This window comes from Saccopteryx bilineata, chromosome 2, assembly GCF_036850765.1.
Source record: "Saccopteryx bilineata isolate mSacBil1 chromosome 2, mSacBil1_pri_phased_curated, whole genome shotgun sequence".
NCBI classification, from domain to species: Eukaryota; Metazoa; Chordata; class Mammalia; order Chiroptera; family Emballonuridae; genus Saccopteryx; species Saccopteryx bilineata.
This window is the reverse complement of record NC_089491.1, coordinates 52,285,266-52,302,237: the sequence shown is the minus strand read 5'-3', so window position 1 is coordinate 52,302,237 and position 16,972 is coordinate 52,285,266. Positions and strand designations below refer to the sequence as shown.

General features: G+C 37.1%; 1 protein-coding gene across 4 annotated transcripts in view; it reads left to right on the top strand.

Annotated features, from left to right (window-relative positions):
- The window catches only part of PCSK5 (proprotein convertase subtilisin/kexin type 5), a 458,607-nt gene that overhangs the window by 110,811 nt on the left and 330,824 nt on the right, over nucleotides 1-16,972 (top strand). The gene's annotated exons all lie outside the window — the stretch shown is intronic.

Here is a 16,972-nt window from a genome sequence, read left to right as displayed (position 1 = left end):
ATCATTTGTATTACCTTTACCCTTTATTCTTAGACATTTTTTTTTTCACAGAGACAGAGAGAGAGTCAGAGAGAAGAATAGATAGAGACAGACAGACAGGAACAGAGAGAGATGAGAAGCATCAATCATTAGTTTTTTTATTGTGACACCGTAGTTCAGGGGTCAGGAACCTATGGCTCACGAGCTAATGTGGCTCTTTTGATGGCTGCATCTGGCTCGCAGACAGATCTTTAATAAAAGAAATAATAACGTTAAAAATATAAAACATTCTCATGTATTACAATCTATTCATTTCCTATCACTCATGTTCATGGTTGTGGGTGACTGGAGACAATCACAGCTGTCCTCCGGGACAACACCAAATTTTTATTGGATAATGCGTAATGTATACGGGTCGCTGTATGGCTCTCACAGAATTACATTTTAAAATATGTGGCGTTCATGGCTCTCTCAGCCAAAAAGGTTCCCGACCCCTGCCTTAGTTGTTCATTGATTGCTTTCTCATATGTACCTTGACTATGGGCCTTCAGCAGACTGAGTAACCCCTTGCTCAAGCCAGCGACCTTGGGTCCAAGCTGGTGAACTTTGCTCAAACCAGATGAGCCTGTGCTTAAGCTGGCGACCTCAGGGTCTCGAACCTGGGCCCTCCACATTCCAGTCCGACGCTCTATTCACTGCGCCACTACCTGGTCAGGCTATTCTTAAAACATTTGAGTTGCTCTATGATAGGAGTTAAAAATCTTTGTTACTCAGTTTTAATGCTTTTATTTTCATTTAGTGGAGACTCTTAAGCTCATTTATACTTATCAAAATGACCAAAACGTCTCAACTCTTTCATATCATTTTATTATATGTATGTGTGTGTTTGTGTGGTTTGTATTATTTTTAGTGTTTCAATATGTGATTTCTTTTTGCTCTTTTTAAATAATTTTCCTTTGGCTCTTGGGAAAGGTTTGTATTATTATTTTAGTAATTAATAACTTTTATACCCTCTTAGTTCCTTTTTTTCTCACTTTAGCTTCTATATTTGGTTTGTCAGCTTTAAAAAATGTCTTTTGACTCTTGGCTATCCATTAGAATAATCTATGCATTAGCTTTTTCTACTTTATCATATACATTTCTTTTCTCCTTCCACTTCAAGTTCATTATTCCTTCTTGTCAGAACACATAACATACACTCACTCTTCTACCCTTGCTCCCACCTTTGCTTCAATCTTAGATTTACAATTAAATGTATTTCCCACTTACCCTCAGTACTTCTGCCAGTCAAATCTTGATTAGAAGAAGCACATTCTCTGCCAGACTGCCTGAAAGGGGCATGCAAGTGCCATATTCCTTGAGTTCTTAATTATATAAAATATTTTCTATAGTTTTGATACTTGAAGGATGCCTTGGTTGATTTTTCATAATATGTAAGTGACCTTTTTTTGTTTTTGTCTTTTCTTTGAGTCTGGAAGCTCAGGGGGCTTTGTTTGTTTATATGTTTTTCCTTTAATGTGTACAGCAGGTCCTCAAATAGTCATTTTGTTCAATATTGTTCCATTATAACATTGATGTGATTCCATAGGCATTTAACTCTCATTTATGTTGATTACTCTCTGGTAAAACTGGTTTCATTATAGGGCATTTCACTTAACTTCACAGAATCTGTCAAAAGTGTTAATTGAGAACTTTCTGTTTTTAAAAATTGACACAGTTTTAAATATATTAAATCTCCTTTGCCTATTTTCCTTATTAGTTACTGGCTCTTGTATCCTTTAGACCTCTACTTTGTTTTATGTTCTTTTCATAAATTTATGCCTTTCCTCAGTGTTCCTGGTTATATTTTCAGTTGAATCAATTCTCTCTTGGACACCTTGTAATTTAGTGTTTATTTCTGATTTAATTTGGTCTTTGATTTATTTCTAGCTTTTATTCAACTCTAGTTTTACATCATTTTGGTTTTTTATCTGTCCATTTATGTTTTTAAATTTTTTATTTGAGCTATATCTGCAGATTCTGTTTTAGTGTATTTCATTTAGGTTTAGGTGTTATGTTATAGTTTTATTCTGTTGTAGATTTTTGAGCAGAATTTTTATAAGCTGCAATATTTTGACTCACTTTATATTTTGTTCTAAAACATTGAATTGATATTTATCTACTGATTTCAATTCTTTTGAAATGTTTCCTTTTCTTAGACCATTAGTAGCAGAGGCTGGAGTTTGTATGACTTCAGAAGTTTTATAGTTCAAGAATGTAGTACTAGTTTGGTACAGTAAAATGTATTTGTTTTGGTAATTGTTTTTGGAGGGATTGTGGGGAGAGGGTAGTTGGTCTTCTGGTTTTATACTTTTCTTTTTTTGCATTTTCTTTTTTTCTTCTTTATTTTCTTTCTTTTTTATTATTTTGTTTTAACCTCTCCTTTTCATCCCTTTCTTACCTCCTTCTCCACCAAGTCTTCAAGGACCACCCTTGCGAGTTGCTCCCTGGGCCCCGGAAGTGGCGCTGTCCTGGTCCTGTGACTGCCGTCCCTGCACCTTCACACTGGGAGTTCTGTCCAGGTCTCAGATGTGTTCTCAGTGTCCCCTACTGAGGGTAGAGCTTCCTCTTTGTGCTCCCCTGCCAGCTGGGTTCTGATCTTTCTTTCCTCCTCTGCTTCGTCTGCCTGACTTTTTGCTCTAGAGAGGTCTCCAGAGCTGGATGAGTGTTTTGAGTGTTTTCTTTCTCTTTTTGTGTAATTTGAGGTTCATTGTATTCCTGTCCTAGTTGTGATATAGATTGTGTTATCAACACTTTAATATTTTCTCCTATTTTGTCTCTGTGCTTTTGAAGTATTCATGGAGAGATTAAGGTTAGGTGGTTCTCATTATACTATTAGAACCAGGTCTAGAGTCCCCAGAGCCTATTCTGGGTATGAAAATAGAACCCTGTGTATTTTCTTCCCTTTGCATTCCTCCTGTAGCCATTTCAATTCTTCCCTAAGAAATAGATGCAAAGGGTTAAACTAGGAGATATCATAGGCAATAATAGACACATCATTATCATTCCCCAGTTACCTTCTGTAAAACTGATGGTACTACAGATTGCCAAATTTAGCAAATTAAAATACAGAATACCATGTTTAACTTGAATTTCAGATAAACAATAAATACTTTTGTATTAAGTATGTCAAAAAAGCACCTACTGATGGCTCTGACCGAGGGGCTTCATTCTCTTGTGGAGAAAAGCCTTTGGTGACTTCTTCTTTTTTCCACCTTGGGATGTGAGGGACATAATATGAGGGGCTATGGCAGTTGTCTCACAACCAGGAGGCACTTGCAGAAAACAAAGGCCAGCTAAGTATGGTGGCTGAAAAGGTATCAAGAGTATAATGCCTTAACAATGTTATTAAGCTGATGCACCAAACTTGGAGTCACTTCCTAAGTTTTTAAGACTTTATTTATTGATTTTAGAGAGAGGAGAGAGAGAGAGAGAAAGAAAGAGAGGAAGAAAGGAAGGAAGGAAGAGAGAAAGAGAGCAAGAAAGAGGAAGGAAAGAGAGAGAAAAAGAGAAAGAAGGAGGGAAGGAAAGGGAAGGGAAGGGAAGAGAAGGGAAGGGAAGGGAAGGGAAGGGAAAGGACTCATAGTAGTTAGTTCTTGTATGTGCCTTGACCAAGCAAGCCCAGCGTTTCAAAATGGTGACCTCAGCATTCCAGGGTCACACTTTACCCACGGTGCCACCTCAGGCCAGGCTGCTTCCTGATTTCTTGAACCATAATTAAATGCCTTTTCTGACTAGCATTCATTGGAAGGAAATCTTCCAAACTAATAGGAAACTTCTCATTAGGAAGTAACTTCAGGAATTTACAGATCAAGCCCATCTTTTTAAAGGTAGTTTTATTTTTGTTTGTTTTAGTTATAGTCTTTTGGGTATAGAGATCTGTCAATTTACTGTTCACTGTGCCCTTTCTTCCCTTCTATTGAAAATAACGTGTTCACAGAAAGCAATGGAAAGGGGTAGGTTTTTGTGCTATATCAGCTGAGCAGCCTTTTGGATCTCTGCACCTCCAGTTCAGCATCTTTCAATATTTACTCTGCTTTTTTGACTTTGGAAAGGCCTATCCTAAATCATAGGTGAAAACACACCACTATTAGAATAGGAATGTTTTGAACCATGAGCATCTGTGAAGTAATTATGTTAGTTACCCATGAAGAGCTTGCTAATTAGATAGGTAGAAAAGACAATACATGCTTGGGAAACTGTGTTCTAAAATATGTGTATAGTTCTGGTGAGTGGCTGGGGAAAGCTGCAATGCTAGTGTTGAATTTAATTGTGTTAGCATTATTCCTTTCATTAGTGAATGGGAAACAAAATGTGACATGGGTTATAGGAATAGTGTTCCAGTTTATCCTGAGTATATTATTGTGAGAGTTACTATAAGGAGTTACTATATTCTATAAATGAATGCCACTATGTTTAGATAGCCATAATTTTCTGAATTATTTTTCTGTAACAGAAGTTCTGCAGCATGCTATTTTTAAAATGTATTTATTGATTTGAGAGAGAGAAAGAGAGAGAGACAGAGAGAGAAACTCCTGTCTGTGCCCTGACCAGGCATCAAACAGGCAACCCTTGCTTATTGGGACAACACTAATCAACAGAGCTATCCAGCCAGGGCTGTAAGATACTATTAAAGCAAGCATTTGTTTTTGTTTTTGTTTTTTGTTAGATTCTTGAAAGGATTTGATATTTTTTCTTTTTTTTTGTATTTTTCTGAAGTTGGAAACAGGGAGGCAGTCAGACAGACTCCCGCATGCGCCTGACAGGGATCCCCCTGGCATGCCCACCAGGGGGCGATGCTCTGCCCATCTGGGGCGTTACTCTGTTGCAACCAGAGCCATTCTAGTGCCTGAGGCAGAGGCCACAGGGCCATCCTCAGCGCCCGGGCCAACTTTGCTCCAATGGAGCCTTGGCTGCAGGAGGGGAAGAGAGAGACAGAGAGGAAGGAGAGGGGCAGAGGTGGAGAAGCAGATGGGTGCTTCTCCTGTGTGTGCTGGCCGGGAATTGAACCCTGGACTCCTGCACACCAGGCTGACGCTCTACCACTGAGCAAACTGGCCAGGGCCATTTTATCTTAATAAGAAACGTATCTGCAATTACACTTGCTAGTGCAAGATAAAAATGACTTTGTTTTCTTGCTCAGTATACTTCAGGGTCTGGAGAGGATCTCACCAGGTCAAAGAGGCACCTGCTGTGTAGGTTCCTTTATTGAGTAGCTAATCAAATGCATTTTGGAATCCTTTATTTTTTCTGAAGCATTTACTACTTACCACAGTCAGAAGCTCTAGACTTATTATTGGTTTGTTCAAGCAAAATGTTTCATTTTTTTTGCATGCAACTTTGTAGATTTTATACTAGAGTACATCTGCAAGTAGATAACAAAAGCAAAAATCTCAGGTAGATTTTGACAATTATTTTTACTCAGTCTAGAAGGAACAACATTAAAGCAGGGTTTTTAGTAACTATCTGAATTGATTTTACTGATTTTCAGAGGTGAAATTGTTTTTGCTTTGCAGTGTAAATAGATTTTTTTTTTTATGGCTATATCACAGTAATAGCAGATATCCCATTATGGGGGTTTTGTCTTAGGAAATTATTTTGTTCTTATATTTTTATTTAAAATGTGAAAATGTTTTTTTTTCTTCCTCCAGTTTTTAATTTTGAATTGCAGTAGACCTGGAACCTCAATTTTGCCTTAAGTTGCTCTTTTAATGCTAAGGTTTATTGCCTGATAGCTATAAACAGTTCTTTTCAAAATGAAGTTTCTTTGTTTATTGAATAAAGGTCAGCTCAATAATAGCAGAATTGTAAGGAATTCAAGGTATAAATTTAATAACATATTTCCCTTGATGTTATCTGGGGTCTCTATTTTATTTCCTTCAGAGCCGTCACCATAATCTCTAATTGTATTGTTTGTCTTATTTGTCTATGTTTTATTTATGTGCTTCCACTTGAATGTAAACTTGGTGAAGGCCAGACCATGTGTTTTCTCATTCCCTGATGTGGACTGAGCATCCAAAAAGCATTTAATCAGTATTGGTTAGAAAATTAAAAACAAACTAATAAAACACAAGTGGATAAATGAAATGTTTTGACAGTTAACAGCTGTAGAGAAACTGTAATATAACTGCCATTCCTCAAACTATTACAGGATAAAATCATTATACAATAGATGTATGTCCTTCAGAAAGGACTTACAGATAACTGGGACAAATAAACATACGTTAATAACTAAATCTTATACATAAGATTGAAAGTTCTCCAGCTAATCAAGTCAGTGATGAAGCCATTTTAACCTTCCATGTCAGTCAAGCCTTCGGATACCTCCAGACTCACTGGACATCTGAAATACTCAGAAAGTTGAGTCAGTAAGCTCATAGATCTAAGAAACAACAATTTGAAAAGACTATTTGAAATTTCACATCCCATTAATTTTGTATATAATTCCAGAAGATTAACAAATCTTTTTTGCCTGTAAGGGTATCTGTTGTAATGCCTTTTTTTGAAACAAAAATAGGAGGAACCATTTTTAATGTTTAAGACCATTTTTCTGTCACTCTATATGTTACATTTAAATAAATTAAGCTTGGGTCCATTAGGATAGTTCAAGGGGTTCTTGTTCTGGAAGTAGATGAGCTATCTAATAGTTTTGAATATCACTAGAGTATACACATTTCACTGTTGTGGACTTGATTCTATCTTCCATATCTCAGTATCTTCTTTTTGTGATTTGACCTTAATTGAAAATATTGGGAGAATATCTAATCTATGGGAGATTGAGGGAGTAATTTAAGAAGATTAAAGTGGATTTTTTTTGTTTAGAAGTTCTGTAGAGTCCCAGAAAGAGGAAAAGCTTTCAAAAAAAATCAAAGAAACCCCAAAATGTGATAGGACTTAGGAGGTAAACCTATGTGTATTATTTATTTCTTTGTTTATCTGTCCATCCATCCTTTGCCCATCTGTTTATCCCATCATCCCTCTATCTGTTCATCAGTCTTTCTCTTTAAGAAATGATTATGTTGTTGAAACCTGATTGTAAAACAATTGAGGGTTTGGGAAGTTCTTATATAAGCATATACCTGTTCTTCATTGTATCTTAAACTGAAAATGGACTTTTTCCTTCATTTGAAAAATAGCTACCTCTGCCATTATGTTTTATAAGAATATTGCCATTCACAAAGTAATGTAAGTGAAGAAACATGACAAATTAGTAAGGTTGTATTCAAATAGTTTCCATTGATATTCAAGTTCTCCCTCCCTGAAACTAAATGTCACTAAATTTGAAAAAAAATATTTTCTATTATTTTTTTCTCAAAATTTCTTTTGTGACTTTGAAGAAAATAAAAGTAGCAGAACAATTTAGTTTCAAAGCCAGTTGGTTATGTTTACCCAAACTATGGTGCATCCTACTCATTTAAAGACAGGGGTTGTTCTAAAAGTTATTATCTCTTCTTCTTGAGACCTTGGTGAAGAAGAGAAGAGAGAACTCTCTGAGCCAGACTAATGCATAGAGTAGACCAATGGGTGAAGAGTTCTATGCAAGTCGAATTTTGTAAACAATGTAAACAAAGAAATTAAATCTTAGAAAAGAATGAGGTTTGCTTCTTACTGATATGCACATAATTATTAAATAACACAGCTTAATTGTGAATAAAATTTATTTTCATGAGCTCTAGTGTTAAGTAATGCAGCTCACTTTCTCTAGAATTCATTTCCATGAGCTCAGCCTAGGAATTGTTTCATGGCTTTGTAGCTACTTAAGGAAAACATTTTAATTGAGATCATTCCTAACAAACACAACTTACTAATTTACTAATTTCACAATTTGGGCAAAGAGTAGTGTATTACTATTACTTGGTTCTTGATTCATAGCCAGAAAGAAAGTCATCTGGTAAAACTGAGTTTCTTAACTCATGGAAGTATTTAAGGCATGGCCTAGAAGACAATATGGAAACTGAGCCAATGAACAAAATCAGAGACAAGATGAGAAGTGTTCATTTTTATCATGCTGTGTTGTTCCAAAGAAAACAGACCTGCATCCCCAACCTGCTCTCCAGCCAGGGGAAATTTCCCACCATGCCTGTTTGGATAATAGCTTACCTGTAACTATGGTGCATCTCTTTTTTACTTACTCTGCCATTTATTGAACATCATTAGTGAAATAATCAGAACCCCCAAAGGATTGCCTTCTTCTCTTATGTAATGCCTTGTGAAGCCTTCAGTCCCTGAACCTTTTCTGTTTCATTTCTTGACTCTTCATAAGCAAAGTTGAATAAGCAGGTGCTCTATTAGCAGCCAATGTGCAAAATACCAAGATTTCCAGATCTTATTTGAACCTATTCTGTTACCTGCATTATGTGTCTTAACTATGTAAATTATCTCCTTCTGCATTTTATCTCGGAATTTACTTTTACTTTCTCTCATAAGCAAATTATCAATACACAAATTATTGAGCATTTTTACTATGGACTCTAGAAGTTACAAAGATACGTAACATAGACTTCATTACCACAAGTGGTTGGTAACTTCATTGGGAAGATAAAGCCCATGTGTAATCAGAGATTGCTCATATGAATAATGGGTCGTTGAGGAGAGAAACTCTGGGCTTCCCATGATGGGAAGGATTGAATGATTGCATGGGGATTTTAGAATTATATATTTGATATGTTTATTTGATATGTTTAGATGTCCTCACTACTTTTCCTCCCTGATTACGCAGCTAGCTCTTCTTCTCTTCTAAATAAGCTACTTTAACTGGACATATTGATTTTCTACCTTTTAGTTTAGTTTACTTCCCTCAGACTGATAATCTTCTCTGTTAGTTAGCTTTTGCTATATAACAAACCACCCCCAAGAATCTGTGGCTTGAAATAATAACTATTTATTAAATTTATAATTCTTCATGTTCAGAGTCTGGGCTGAGCTTAGGTAACAGTTCCCTGGTTTCATGTGGGCTCACTAATACATCTATGAGCCATTCTGGGTTAGCTGGGGGCTGCCACTAGAGAACAGTTTCAGCTGGGTCACTGTCTATCTGTTCCATGTGGTCTTTCCTAACAGGCTACATTGGGTTGTTCACAGGGCAACCAGGAAGGATTATAAGAGAAAGGGTGTGGAAGGATTGAAACTGGACCACTGTCACCTCTACCACATTCTTTTGGCCAAAGCAAGTCAACCCAATTCGGAATCAAAGGGTGAAGAAATAACCTCAATGCTTCATGGGAATAATTGCAGTGCCATCAGTACAGGGAGTGGTGGAGAATTGTGTCCATTTTTGTTATCAGCCTTCTTTTATACTCACCCTGAATTTTGCTAAGATCATCAAACTTACATACTATGGGCTGTCCTTAGGAATATTTTAACTGTGAGGCAACACATGGCACCAGACTATGTAGGTTTATTGCCAGATTGTGGAGTAGCATGGGGACTAATGTATTAGTGCTTTATAGACACCAAAATATATTTGAGATGGGAAATAGCATGATGCTAAAATTTTAGGTAGAATTCAGTTGTGGACCAATGCAGGAGGAAGATTTTCATATTCAATTGCTACAGGCAACTCATATTTGGATGTTACTTCAACCTCCATATTTCTAAAAGTGAACTCAGTGTATTCATTCTACAACCAGATTTTTTATTCTTCCTGTGTTTCTCTTCTCAGTAAGTGATTCTACCATTTGCTGTGTATCTAAGACAGATATTTGATCATTCTTGATTTGCCCCTCCACCCATATTCACTCATTGCCATCAAGTACAGTATTTAATGCCTACTGTGTATCAAATATGGTAGTTTCTACTATCCCATTTAGACCATTGTCATCTCTTGAACACTAAACCTGTGTCTCAAATAATTGGTCTCCATGCTTTCCTTCTTGTTCTGTAGAACCCAGCATGGATTTATAACTCAGTTTTATCATGCAGTTAGCATAAAATTATTGAATGTATGTTAGATGCTGTGGACACAGAAATAAGTAAAGCAAAGTGACTCACTGCCTTTGCAGAGTTTACAGTCCATTGTGAGAGACCGATAGTGAAGCATAGAGTGTGACCCAAAATGTTATTTCAAATGAATTGATTATGGAAAGCCTTTCTTGGGAAGTGATATGTGAGCATAAAAGAAAGCCATGAGGGCCCTGGCCAGTTGGCTCAGCAGTACAGCATCAGCCTAACATGTAGAAGTCCTGAGTTTGATTCCCAGCCAGGGTACACATAAGAAGCACCCATCTGCTTCTCCACCCTTCCCCCTCTCCTTCCTCTCTGTCTCTCTCTACCCCTCCTGCAGCCAAGGCTCCACTGGAGCAAAGATGGCCTGGGCGCTGAGGCTGGCTCCATGGCCTCCACCTCAGGTGCTAGAATGGCTCCTATTACAGTGGAGCAATGCCCTAGAGGAGACAAGCATCGCCACCTGGTGGGCATACCGGGTGGATCCTGGTCGGGCACATGCAGGAGTCTGTCTGCCGCCCTGCCTCGTTCATCCCCCCATCTCTAGTCCCTGGAAGCCATTGAACTTTTTATTCTATCCATAGTTTTGCCTTTTTCAGAATGTCACAGAGTTGGAATGATACAGTGTTCAGCCATTTGAGATTGGCTTTTTTCACTTAGGATTATACATTTAAGTTTCCTTTCTGTCTTTTCACGGTTTGATAACTCATTTCTTTTCAGTACTGAATAATTTGTTGTCTGAATATACTAAAGTTTACCGAGTCAACTACTGTAAGACAGCTTGATTGCTTCCAAGTTTTGGCAATTATGAATAAAGCAGCTATAAATATCCATGTGCAGGTTTTACTGTGGACATAAATTTTTAACTCACTTGGATAAATACCAAGGAGTACGATTGCTGCATTGTATGATTAGACTATTGGTTTTGTAGGAAACTGCCAACCGTCTTCCGTAGTGGTTGTACCATTTTGAATTTCCACCAGCAATGAGAGTTCCTGGTGTTCTGCATTCTTTGTAGCATTTGCTATTGTCAGCTGCATTTTGGCCATTCTGATAGATGAATAGTGGTATCTCCTTGTTGTTTTAATTTGCATTTTCCTGGTGACATATGATATGGAGCATCTTTCCATATGCTTATTTGCCATCTGTATATCTTCTTTGGTGAGGTGTCTATAATGGGGTTTGGCCAATTTTTAATCAGGTTGTTTTCTTATTGAATTTAATAAGAGTTCTTTGTATATTTTGGATAACACTCTTTTATCTGATGTGCTTTTTGCAAATATTTTCTTCCAGTCTATGTCTTGTTTTCTCATTCTTTTGACATTGTCTTTCACAGAGCAGAAACTTTCAATTTTAATGTCCATCTAGGTTTTATCCTATGTTATCTTTTAAGAGTTTTAGTTTTGCATTTTGCATTTCAGCAAAATGATCCATTTTGAGTTACATTTTTGTGAAGGGTGTGGGGTTTGTGTCTTGATTTATTTTTCTTTTTGCATGTGTACATCCATTTGTTGAAAAGACTACCTTTTGTATATTGATTGCACTTTACTATACTGCCTTCATTTCTTTTTTTTTTCATTTCTTGAGCTCAGTTGTGAGTAGAATATTAGAAAGTGCATTTATTCTTATTTTTCTCTATATAGGCATATTTTGTACATCACAGTCTTTCTTTTCCAAACATCTATTTTCCAATGTTTCTTTAGTATTACATGGGGCATCTTTAATATTTGTAGCTGAGCAATCATCTTCTGTCAAAATTATAGTACATGTGATCCATGGTTCTAGCAGAGTTAGAATGCAAAGTATAAATGTGTGGAGTAAAAGAGGATGATGAACCAATGTATCAGAAAATAATTGGACATTGTTCTCTTCTCCTATACCCCATCCCCAGCCCCACATATTAAATATTCAGGCCATCTCAGCTATTCTTACAAATAATCAATTGCCCTTTCACATTTGCCAGAAAATTTAAAAAAACCCAAAAAACATCATGTCTATTTTGTAGTAATCTATCTCCACTGGTTTTTTTTTTTACACCAGGGTTGTCATCTATAAACTATTAGAAATGTGATGTTGCCCATGAAAGTACTGTCATCAACAACATGATCACAATAACAGAAATCATTTTTTATATACTTTATCTTCTTTAATCTTGATAGCAAGTCTCTGCATTCAAACTACAGATCAGGTTTTAAGAATTTAGTAACTTGTCAAGACAGTAGCAGAGGTGGAAGTTAACCTTTCCTCTGCCTGATTCTCCTAGCTAGTGTCCTTTGCTGCTATGCTGATAATTTGGCGTTCTTGAAACATACTAGACTATCTTGGAGTTTCTGGAAAACCCACAAATTGAATAATATCCTTGAATAATTTAACATTGAATCTATTTTGGCATGGTATCTTTTTTTTTCCATATGTGTGATAACAAAGGATAAGAAATTCATCAAATTGTCCCATAAGTATAATAGTGAATGTCTTAGAACTTCCATAACTTAATTTAGATTTTCAAAAATCTGTGAAGGAATCTTTACTTTTGGAGTCTACTTTGTATTCCCAAGGAGTGCCCATCAGCTTGTGGTCTCACAGAAGTTCTAAGTTCTATTTCTTTTAGGGGGCCTTGAGAAGGAAAAGTTAAAGAATGATTTCTCCAAATAAATGCAAAAGGAAGTGAAACTATTATCTGAAACCGTGAAGGGGAGAACTAAGCCTAGATACTTCCCAGAAGTTCCCAAGTACTGAGGAGCAGATGTCAGACCCATTGGAAGGAATGACTTCATCAGAAATGGAGCAAGACTAACAATGGAGTGAGCTGTTTCCAGTGGTATGCTGGATCTGCCTTCTAACAGCTCATGAAAGCTTATTGTTACACATTCAAGAATTTTGTGAGCGTGGTAGTTTAAAATTGGCCATGATGTGAGTATTTACACCATGAAAATGAGGAAACACTATAAATAAGGGATTTTTTTTTCCTTTGGAAGAACTGGTTTACCAACACATCATTGGCTATTTAGTAAAGAAGTGAACTCTTAGTAATTGAAACTTATATTAAGTAGAAACTTGGTGACTTTCTAAAAGTTGAGTTGAAAAAGATGGAATAAGGAAAAGTTAGAAGGTCTCTCTAAAGTCTTATCCAAGTATAATTCACTTTATCATTTGAATGCACAGGCCATTAAAATTTCTGTTACTTGAATTTTTTTGCTGGTGCAATATCGTTCAACATCCACTCCTTATCTACTCTTTATCTGAATTACTTTAACAGATGAGTTTCTATGGCTCTGTGGTCTGGTGTTTGACTGTTGACCAGCTGTTTGAACTTTGAAATGTTACCTAGGCTGATTGAGTCTCATGTTCTTTGTTTTTTCCATTAAATTTTTAGGATAACATTCTTTAATAACATTATAGAAATATCAGGTATACAACCTTATAATAGGACATCTGTATGCTCCATCCTATCCCTACCACCTGTAAAAAAAGCAACAAAGAAACAGATCCAACAAAGAAAAATATTTTCTTTATCTGTTAAAAAGATAAAAAGGTGATAAAAAGTACCTCTGTCAAATAGTTTCTCTGAGTCTTAAATGAAGCCAGCCTGTATAAAGTTGCTAGTACAGTGTTTGGCCATGGTAAGGATCTATATAGTAGATGTCAATTATATTTCCATTTAAGAGAGTATCAATTTTATTTTTTTCAATTTGGGCTCCAAATTTTGCAAAGCATTTCAAGTAGATATATACTTTACTAAGATGACTGGCTTGTTTCTGGATCTGTTTATAAAACAGATTTTTTATGTATTCTGCTTTCTTAATAACATTGTCGAATCAGTGGTGCAGTCTTATGAGCCACTGTATTAATAACAATGAACAACAGATGTTTTTAGTGTTAGCAGGCTATTGGCAGCATATAAATTGCTCAGAACTTGGAGAAGTTCAAAAAGAATGACATTCAAGGCCCCTACCGCAGTCAAAAAAACATGAGTGAAACTGTAACAAAGGTGTTTATTTGGGGTATAAACTGTTCTTTCATTGAGCAAACACTGTGATGTGTTGAGGAAAACACAAGAGAACTGGACACATCTAGAGTGGCTTATGAGCAGGTCAGCTCATAACCCTGGGATGGAAAGGGCCCTTTCTAGAACTCACAGAACAGTCTCTCTAAAATTTCAGTCCTCAGAAGACTACAAGCTTTTACCAATAAAGACATGGGAGACCTAGGTGGTATCCATTGTTTGTGCAGATATTGAATACTTTCCGTTTTGTGTTGTTTCTCAATAGCTAATCATCTGTCATACACCATCATTGAAATACAGTACATTAAGAAATGAAGGTACATACATTCACTATAAATATTTATCTTGCATACACTGTGTATGTATGTGTTTTTCATCAGCTTGAAAGATTCTGGAAGTTTCTGACTAGTCCCTTCTGTGAATACCAGTCTGTGGACTTGGTATGGAGTAACACAATTCCAGAACCTGGTCTTTCAGCCCAGCTCTGGCAGAGAGCTCAACAGGGTTGGCTGTGGATAAGGAAAGCATGGCAGTTATGCGTTCCTTTTGCCTCTGCATGATGCTGTTACACAGATTCCTGTCGAGTAGCTAGAGCCCGGTTTAAAGACCATTTCAACCAGGCAGTTAAGGAAATGATTAATTCATTCCTCTCTTTGGTCAGTGTTGACTGGCATCAATATTTTCCATGGTCTTTGCTCGTTGGATACGTTGAGTATATGACACAACTATATTAATAACAAATTTGGAAGCCTACACCACTTGAAATATGTGTTTAAAATCTAAGGTTTATATTCAGGATTTAAAGCTCTGATTTAAGGGTCCTCTGACCTTATTAATGACTTTTTTTGGAAGAATCTCCCCTGAATACTTTTTTTTTCTTTGACCTTTTGGCTACTTACTATAATAGATTATTCAAGTGAAAGTTTAAATTGAATATTTCCCCTCTTTCCCCTTCCACTGATACTATGTTGGCAGATAAAAAGAAGAAAAAAGGTGGTACAAAATAGTTAATGGTAAAATCAGCTTCACTAGAAGCAGGGGTGGAAGAAAGAAACCTAATTGCTCCACTTTGAACACACGTGTTTTCCATAGACTGCTGGTTTTCTTCAATTTTCGTAATTACAATTTCAGGCAGCATCCTTCCACTCCCGGACGGTTATCCCATTTGAGGGTTACCCATTTCCTGTGCGTTTCCTTCCTCCGGCCCACCTCTTGGCCACATTAACATTTCTGCATGTCAGAAACGATACTGCAGGTGGCCAGAACAGGTCTGGAAAAAAAAAAATGAAATAAAAACCTGTCACGGTTGCTTTGTGTTAAATTAAAGCATTTGGTGAGGAGAGGTCCAAACTGACTCTTGGCTAGAGTGAGACTTTTGAAAAACATAGGAATTTGAGGAATTAAAATTTTAAAACGATCATGATCTTTCCTGGACACCTCTGTTAACAAAGCCTTAGCTGGCTAGATACCTCTGATGAGGTCGGAGCAGTAAGCACAGTGGCCGTTGTCAACTTGGAAATAAAGCTGAGGATGTGCCCACATTTCTGGCCTGCAGTCAAACAGCCGGGATTTACTGACATCCTAGTTAGACTCAGTTTAATGCCTAGTCTTTTAACGGCTTACGGTCAAGATGAAATACACACACAGGATTCACTAGTCAACAACAGTTCAGTAGAACTTGATGAGAAAAGGTTGTGTACGGAGAACACGGTGTGTATATCGGTCCCTAAGTTCAGGGAAGAGATGGAATAGATGAATAGACTGAAGAACATGCAACAGTTTTATGGGAGGGAGTAGGTCCTGACATATGCCTCAGAAACGAGGGAGAGTGGAATTTGGATCAGTGTAGTAGTCGTAGTAGTAGTGTGTGTGTGTGTGTGTGTTTGTGTGTTTGTGCAGGACCTCAAGTGTCAGACAGAATGTTCATAAAATATAGAAACCCCTTTTCTGTATATTGCCTGTGGTAAAAAATGGGTATACCCTTTGTTAGAAGGAATCCTTAAAACTACTCAAGTGTGTTTATAATATTCAACAAAAAGGCAGTTTCTTCTGGAGAATAAATTAGTAAATTAATGTCAGGGAGCAATAGTGGTATCTGCTGCTAGTTAAGCATTTTGTTTTTTTAAATTTTTATTTTTTTATTTATTGATTTTTAGAGAAAGAAAGATTGATTTGTTGTTCCACTTATTTATGTATCTGTTGGTTGATTCTTGTGTGGGCCCTGATTGGGGATCAAACCTGCAATGTTGGTGTATTGGGACAATGCTCTAACTAACTGAGCCACCTGGCCAGGGCAGCATTTAATTTTGAGTGATGAAGAGCTTCCATTTGGGTTGTTCTTCAGATGAAAGCCAAGTAGTGGCTACAAAGCCCCATATGACCTGACCTCACTTTGCCTTCTGATTTGCTGCCTTCCGTGCCATCCTTTTTCTCATTTGCTAAGCTTCAGCAATATCCCGCCTTCTTTCTCTTCCTGCAGTGTGCTAAGTTGTTTACCCCAACCCCCTTTTTTAAAGTGAATGGAGGGGAGATAGTGAGACAGATTCCCACATGCACCCCAACTGGGATCCACCCAACAGTCCTTGTCTGGGGCTGATGCTTGAATCAATCAAGCTCTCTTCCCCTTTTGGTCATTGAAGTAGCTGTGTGCGCTACCAAGATACTGGTCTCTAGGCCCTTGGACAGACCAACTCTTTCTCATCAGTCATGTCTAAGTTCACCTTTCACTATCTCAGAGACTAGAGTCTTTTTCTGACTATTCCACCTCAGGTGCTAGACTATTGTAAGAGTCCTCAGTATTCACTATCCTATAACCCTGTTTAATGCCTTTAAAGCATAAGGACTACTCTGAGTGGTCTTGTTTATTATCTGTGTCACTCCTTTAGGTGGATCATTAGACAGGGACCTCATCTGCCTTGTTCCCTGCCAGACCTTAGGTGCTCAATAAAGTATGTGTTTGATGATTCAGTGGCAGTCGGGTCTCCATCATGCTTAGCGCATACAAGGCTT